The sequence below is a fragment of the Oxyura jamaicensis genome, chromosome 5 (assembly GCF_011077185.1).
Source record: "Oxyura jamaicensis isolate SHBP4307 breed ruddy duck chromosome 5, BPBGC_Ojam_1.0, whole genome shotgun sequence".
Lineage (NCBI taxonomy): Eukaryota > Metazoa > Chordata > Aves > Anseriformes > Anatidae > Oxyura > Oxyura jamaicensis.
This window is the reverse complement of record NC_048897.1, coordinates 16,515,580-16,523,535: the sequence shown is the minus strand read 5'-3', so window position 1 is coordinate 16,523,535 and position 7,956 is coordinate 16,515,580. Positions and strand designations below refer to the sequence as shown.

Genomic DNA, 7,956 nt, shown 5'->3' with positions numbered 1-7,956 from the left:
AATCAGGGACAGAATCTATGTGAGTCAGAGCAGGGAAAGGAAAATAAATGTCAGACCTCCGGACTGGAGGCTCAGCTTGCCAGGCATGAGGGCTGTTGGAGCTAGTGAGCTCTCCATTGCCTTATTCAATGGCTTGTAGATCTGTGATTTCTGTCCCCGTGGCATCCATCCACCCCATAGAAACAAAATTCTGCATCTGGTTAGTGCTGGTTTGGTGATCGCAACTGGGCCAACCACTCTGGGGGATGGTGTTGCTACTATAGCTAGTAAACAAGTCAACCCAAAACACGGAAGATTGTGCGTGTCTCTGAGAGTGTGCGTGCACAAACTTTAAACTGACTCCTTTCATGCCATATTGATGAGCAACATGTTCTGGCCATTCCTTTCCCATGCAGGCTTAGCCTGGCTGATTTGTGTACTCAGCACTGAAACCTACACTTTTCCCAGGACCCATCAGGTCAGACTGCCCTCAACCTATTGCTCCTTTGATGACTCTCATCCTGCTTTCAATTGACGTGGCAGTGCGTGAATACATATGACCGAAAGCTTGATATAAAATTCATTTGTCTAAACACCAGCTATTTATGTTTGATGGCCTGAACAAGTATTAATCCTGATTGGAAATATAAGTCATTGTGTCTACAGTGGCCTGTCACAGCATCGCTGTTAGCTCCCCTGAGGCCAAATTCTCTGACAATGCACACAGTGTCCAGTTCTTTCTGCACACAGCACCATGCCCTAGCTGAAATCCCAGGCAGGAAACCTTCTATATGCTCACCAGTGTGGATGATCCCCAGGAATTTCCCTGGTCTGCCACTGTATAACCCATAACATAAGAGACTGCACCACTTTGCCTGATAATTTCCATGCTCTCACATACAAAATGCCATGGCACATGCAACCTCATTGGCACAACACGCATTGTTCCTGCCAGGACAGGAGCTCCCACACCAGCCCTGTGCCTCGGAGAGTTCTGAAGAAACTGGAGCCTCCCTTAACTCACAGTGAGAGTGGAAAGCTGCAGCAGGCCTGTTCTTTGCCGTTAAGAAAAAAAAAAAAATAATATATATATACATATATATATATATATCTTTGCTTCCCTGAAATCTTACTCTAAAGGACTCTGCCCCAACCTGCCAATGGAATACTGAGTTCAAGGTTGCCAGATGAGTTTCCTCTGCTGAGCAAAGAGTCACATAAAAAACCCAGTCCAGTGGGAGCCTACCACCCAACATCTTGTTGGCCTGCACCTAGCACGACCGTGCAGCCAGTGCTACTTTGTCAGTGGTTATTCCACACGGCCACCCTCGCTGCCTGCCCACAGAATACAGAGGCTGGCCTGGGCAACGGTACCCATTACTTCACCTCACATCATCTTTTATTTTTCTGGTTCTTACATGAAATGTGTCTGTTCTTGGCTTGTTGCTGAGTAAATGAGAGGGGGAAAGAGGGAACAGAGACCACAGAGAAATATAGAGTAGATATTGCCCAAAGGCACACCAAGCAGAACGCAGCACAGACACCCCTGGAAAACTGCAGAGATGATTTATCAGTCTGCAGAGTAGATTAAAATGTAGTGTATCTTTGCTCCTTATTGCCTTTACTGAGATAATTATTAGGAGCAATCTACCAGGGTACTGCAGTAATGAGTAACAAAATCAAAATATCGATTTTGAGTGTTCAGTCTTGTAGAAGAATCTTCAGCTTAAGTAACTTCATTTTGACTTTGGATGTTCCATTTCCCATCAGATGACAACATTACCCTACACACAAAAATATCGAGGCTGTTTTTTTTTCTTTAACGCTGAATGAGTTGGAAATGCACTGTAAGATTATAAATAATGTTCTAGTGCTGGCAGCTAAAATTCCTAGATGTTAATCCAAGAGGGACTATAATAACCATTTAGCTAGACCTCCTGCCTGAAAATGGGCACAGACAGCCTGAATGAAAGAGCATTCTACCTCTGAGTAAATCTTCATATATTGCCTTTTTCAGTGACATGGAGTTGAGAACCAGACAGTTTAGTTACCATTTATCCAAATGTACTCTCAGTTGATTCTCTTGCATTTACTACATAATATGCTGCAATGCCACTTTTCCTTTCTGACAGTGAATCTACAGAAGGGTATAACCTGCTATAAAGAACACTCTTATGGGGAATCCAGACAGTCCCTTATTCAAAGAGTAAGTTAAATTTTGTGAAAGTCTGGATGAAAACGCATATACACTCCCCCCCCCACCCCATGTATATGTATCTCACCCACATGTATATGTATTTGCTGATTTACTTTTACTTATATTTTCTCCAAGGAAAATACAAATCATGAAGTAAATTCCTAAAAGTTATTACTGAACCAATTAGAAACACTAGAAATATTTTTTTGGTTTCTTCCAGTTATTTTTTCAGATGAATGTGAAAAAGTGGTAAAATAAAATACCTGTAAGCCAATACATGTAACTGATCATTTTTAGGTAAAATCTGTACATTCAACAAAATCAGATGATTTAAAGCTGAGCTTATAAGTGAGGTAGAAGGTTGGTGGGGCTATTTTTCTTTGTTTTGTGGTTTGGAATTTTGTTTTTATTGTTTTTGGTGGCTTTTCTGTTTTTTGTTTGTTTGATTATTTTTTTTTTAATTTTCATTTTAGAAATGGAATATTCTGCTTGGTGAACTGACTCCAGCATGGAATTGCTCCTGAAAGTCAAAGTTATTTGTCAGTGAAAGGAGTAATGAGAACATAATAGCTAATCCCTCAAAAGTTCATCTGGATTAAAAGCAATTTGAATTCTTTTTTGGAACCAAAAAAACAAAACAAAACAAAACAAAAAGCTATTGGCAGATGGTCTTCATTAGAAAAACTGGTGGCAAGAATTATTTCGCAGCTCTAACAATGTGTCTAGCCAATATCCCCTAGGCCTTAATGTCTCCAGTATCACAGATGAACATTCTCTCTGTAGTCCTATATATGTATGCATTTTTCACACTTTTTATACACACTTTTTTTTTAAATGTAAACAGATAACTGTGTATATAAAGAGATTTCAGATATTTTTTTCAGATTTTTATTTTACAAGAAAAAGAGATATGCTTGATGCTGAGAAAAATAGTGGTCCAAAGTATTTTTGTCTTTCTTTTTTTTTTTTGGAAGCTGCACTTCAGAAAGATAACAGTTTTTGTTTGTTTGTTTGTTTGTTTGTTTTTCCTATACTGATAATGTAGATTATACATTACTATTGCAAAATTATTTTCCTGCTATGGATGTACCTTGGAGAACATATCTGCCTCCATGTCACCCCAATGCCTTCAGTTAGCTATGGTACCACACACAGGCAGGTAGTTAGGTATATAGTTATCCAGCCTGCATATATTATCTGATTGGCATGTTCACTTGCTCCTTTACTGCCATAAATGAGTAGCTGTGCAGGTGCCATTAGCACATGCATCTTTTTCTGAATGCGCCATTGTAGGAGTAGCTGAAAAGCTGTTTGTACTACACAGTCAGAAAGTTGGCAGCAGTGCTGGGTGAAAAATGGCAAGTATGTTTCAAGAAAAATTCAAAAACTTCATGTTTACTCTACATTTTTTGACATCTCAATGAGAAATTGCAAAAAAATAAAGGTATTGAAACCACATATTTTTCAGGCTTTGGTTTAACAATTATTGCATTTTACCTTTCTTGCCTTTCTACTCCCATTTTTGTTTGCTATTTTCATTTCTTCTTTGTTTTGGATGATTGAGTTGAAGAGATTGAAGAAAAAGGAACAGAGGGAATGAGAGGGAGGAGGAAACAATGCCTGGGAATCTGTAACATTTTTAGCAGGCTAGTTTAATAGAGAGGCCTTTGTCTGTCTGTACTAAGGTAATAAATAATGTACCAGTAGGTGGAGCACAATGATACACAGGATAGCTTACATCTTTCCAATTTGATAGAATACTATTTGGCTTGCTCAAGAAAAGTCTGTTCAGATTTCTGTAGATCTTGCCCCCATCCTTTTGTTCTCTTAAAGAGATGCTTTGTAAGGTGACACTTTAAAAAGTTAGTGGCCTTTTGCTTCATGGCTTGGGATGGTGACAATTTATGAACTGAATTGGTATATGTATATGTTTTATGTAAAGGTGCAACTTTTGAAAAGTTGGAAAGATACATCTTTTAGTTAGCAAGGAAAAGAAACAAAAATATAATGGTTACATATTTTGAGCTTAAGCTATTCCTCCATTTCAAGCTTCATTTGTTTGCTTTCCACTTCAGCAGCTGCCAGGGGCACCCTTCAGTAGGAGCCAAATATATCCATACCACCTGTCCCACTCTGAACTGGGGGCCAAACCATTAACTATCCCAACACTGAAGAACTGAAAGAGCATCTCAGCCGCAATTCCCATGCTATAAAAAAAAATAGAAATGGAATAATAACAGCTTTGTTAAGCATTTTGCAAGCATGTGACTTACAATTACAGTAAAATCATCATTCAAAAAAAAAAAAAAAATAGCTTGCAATCTGGAGTGCACTGTCTTCCCCTCCAAATTTGGTAAATGCCAATATGTTTTGGCTGGAATTTAATGCTGTCATATATCTATTTTATTACAGGTTAAATTTCAAGGTCTCTTGATATTTAGCCTCTCCCTTTGATGTGTCTCATGCCATAGCAGCTGTGAGGAAACATATGGATTTGTGGGTATAGAGACAGTTATCTGAGATTCTCCAATACCATGTTTATCCCTATAGACTGAAAAGTTATTCTGCTCTAAACTTTGCATGTCTCCCACCCAAAGTTCATAAATAAAAGCACATTTTGAACCCCTGCCTTTAGTCTGAAATCCCAAGGTAAGGATTGACTGGAATATATTGGAACAGATCTTTAGGTTTGGACTAAACACTAGTCTTAGGTCATCGCCATGCCTTTCAAGCACTCAAAAAACTACTGTAAATGTTATTTTGATTCAGGGCCAAGCAAATCTTGCCCAAATTCTGAGTTCATGAGCTGTCAGCAAAGAGCTGTATAGTTGTAAGCAGGAGGCAGTTCAATTCGAGTGAAACTTGTTCCCAGTTTCAACATGGCAAAATTCTCTCCAAATCAGCTGATTAGAAAAAATGTCTTATTATGCCAAAATAAAAGCAGATAAGCCAGACCACTCATTTGCTTTTTTTCCAGGAAGAGTTTAATGCAGTTTATTAAATGGAGAATCCAGAACAGTAATCAACGCATTCATTGGGATGTGAGTGCAGATATGGTAAAGCGGTGAATGACAGCCAAGGGACAGAGTATACTTCTTACTCATTCTCTCCATCCATGAAATCAGTAACTCAGATCATTTGTCTAAGTCATCTACTATTACTTTGGAGTGATTCAGTGGAAGGAGGTTTAAAGACATCCCAAGAAGCTTTGTTCATCTAATTGGAAAAAAACAAAACAAAAATAACAACTGTTATTATTTGAAAGCTGGGGCCAAGGGATAGTTGGCTTAGCTAAAGCAAGTTTTGACTCCAGTTCGTGTTGTGCAGGAGTTCAGCCAGAAGTTATCATATGATTGGGTTTGGGGGATTCTTTTTTTTTTTTTTTTTTTTTTTTTTTTTGTAATGATGTAGTAGTGTTTGCAGTCTAATCAGTTGAAATTCCAATCCATACATGCCTCTGTTCTTTGTAGAACTCCACAATTTGCACCTTTGTTAAGAGTCTCAGAATAGGCCAGATCTAGAACCTGTGGTCTGCTCTGAGAACACTGCTGAGCATGAGGAGAACTTGTTGGTGCAGAACCGACTACACCAGGTACTTCATACTTTTGTCCTTTTTTCTTAATTTTAGATGAGAGTGGGTTTTCAGCAAACACCTCATGGCATTGTCATTGAACCTTGTCAGGCTGGAGCTACACAACCAAACTGAGACTATTTGCTTTGATTTTTTTTTTAGAGCCATTTGAAGAGCTTTTGCTCCAAAGTTTGTTCAAAGTTAACTTTTCAGTCATTTGTTTTCTGTGAAGTGTAAAATAAATTATAAACTAATACAGAAATTAAGTAGAAATTAGCATTTTTAGGAATTTTTGAAAATTCTTCATATAACCTACATTTAACTAAAACCAATGAAACATATTTAGTGTGTCTTTAAAGTAAATATCTATGGAATAGTGCAAGTTCAAAGTACAGGAAAAGCTTTCACTAATCTCTCGCCCTGGGATTTGTGTAAAACCTTGAGCTACATCATTTGCCCACTCTTTGTAGAGTTTTTTAAGACTTCTCAGAGCACTGTAATTAAGAATGACATTGTCTCAGTCCTAGTCCAGCTGGCCTCATCAACAAATAAACTATATTCCTAAGCACATATCAGGACAATTCACTGTCTAAGCACACTTGTGAACCGAACTCCAGTGGGCTAGAGAGTAATGCAAAATACATGAAATCATTGGATGTCTTCTTTGCCAAACCCAGACATAACTTACCAATAACAATTCTCTTCCATTTCCATCTGTTTGCTGAGTTATTTCATCTCTCTTCCTCCACCTCCTCCCATACCTCCAAGTGAAGTTGTGGTTTTAAAAATTATTCTTGCCACTCAGGATTTCAGCTGAAAATGAAATTTCAAATTGCAGAATATGTCCTTAATTTCAGATAAATGGAGAAAATACCATTAAAACAGATTTTGAAATAAACATTAAAATTCTATATTTATACAGTTATATATGACAAAGCTTTGGCATAGTAGAAAATGTCTACTCTACTGAATGAACTTAACCAAATCACACACAAACAGGTATTAAAAAGAAAAATAACCTAATGCTATTTCTTCTGTATGGTTTTATTTTACTCTTTCTCTTCCATGTGCCATACTGAAAACAACAGAAGTTGGGGGAACAAACGAAACCAAGGTTTTAATCTTATTTCATGTGTGTTCAATTGAAATAGGTTGTGGTCTTCTGCAGACCTACTTCTGATTCACGTCAATTAAGCATGAACAGAATCAGGCCCATGTAATGATGCAAGGATTAGAAAGATAAATGGTTCCCATGACACTAATCACAACTGCTGGAAAATGGCTCCCCTCAGAGGTAGTATTGGAAGCATGCACCAGTCCAGGTTGTCTCCTTGCTGCAAAATGTCAGGATGAAAGAAATTGTGCTCTTTCTCATATCTGAAAATGCATTGCACACTCCATCCTACAATGCATAAAAGGTTGCTAGTTTAGTCCATTTCCTTTATGGAAAATGATTGTAGCTAATGAATACAATCTGTTGTAATCATGGGAAAAAAAAAAAAAAAAAAAAAAAAAAGTAGGAATTTAAAACTGAAAATTATCAAGGATTATGCTTCATTTTAAAAAATATAACGTTTTGAGGTTGCACTAAAAGCATGCAGAAAAGTTTGCCTGCCTGCAGTCTAATGTTTTGGCTTTAAAAAATGAAACAAAACAAAACAAAACAAAACAAAAACTAGAATTAAGGCAAAATAATTAATAAAATATTTCTATTGATTTAAAACTCAAATACCTGCAAGCTAGAAATTTTACCATCAGTCCAACCAAATGTTTAGAGAGACTCTGTGCCAGGCCCAGCTATGTTTTGAAGGATTCTCTCTCTCAGTAGCATCCCATTCAACCCTTTAAAGATTATGGACACATCTTGCCTCAGAGCTGTTAATTCAGGATAAAACATTGGCATATACTCTATCCTATACCTGTCTGAAGGATTCTACTAAAGAGAATAGAGGTGACTTCCTTCCAATATTATCTCCTGCCACTTTTATGAGATTCACAAAAATGTTATTTAAATTGTTTTAAAAATATATACTTTTTGGATTTTTTAAAATACTAAAAGATTTCTAAAAATTACTCACAATTTGACCATAAGTTCATTTTGGAATATATTAGTTTGACTTCTTTCTGAAGCAATGAAGTAGGAAAAAAATAAAATAAAATAAAATAAAATAAAATAAAATAAAATAAAATAAAATAAAATAAAATAAAA

The 7,956-nt window shown here is 36.8% G+C and overlaps 1 long non-coding RNA gene across 1 annotated transcript; it reads right to left on the bottom strand.

The window, feature by feature from the left end:
* Window positions 1-5,142: 5,142 nt before the first annotated feature.
* LOC118168201 lies at window positions 5,143-6,737 on the bottom strand. The gene is made up of 2 exons (XR_004751418.1): window positions 6,436-6,737; window positions 5,143-5,392 (listed from the first exon to the last, which is right to left on the bottom strand). It is a non-coding gene; the product is annotated as an uncharacterized LOC118168201 (long non-coding RNA).
* Window positions 6,738-7,956: the final 1,219 nt, after the last annotated feature.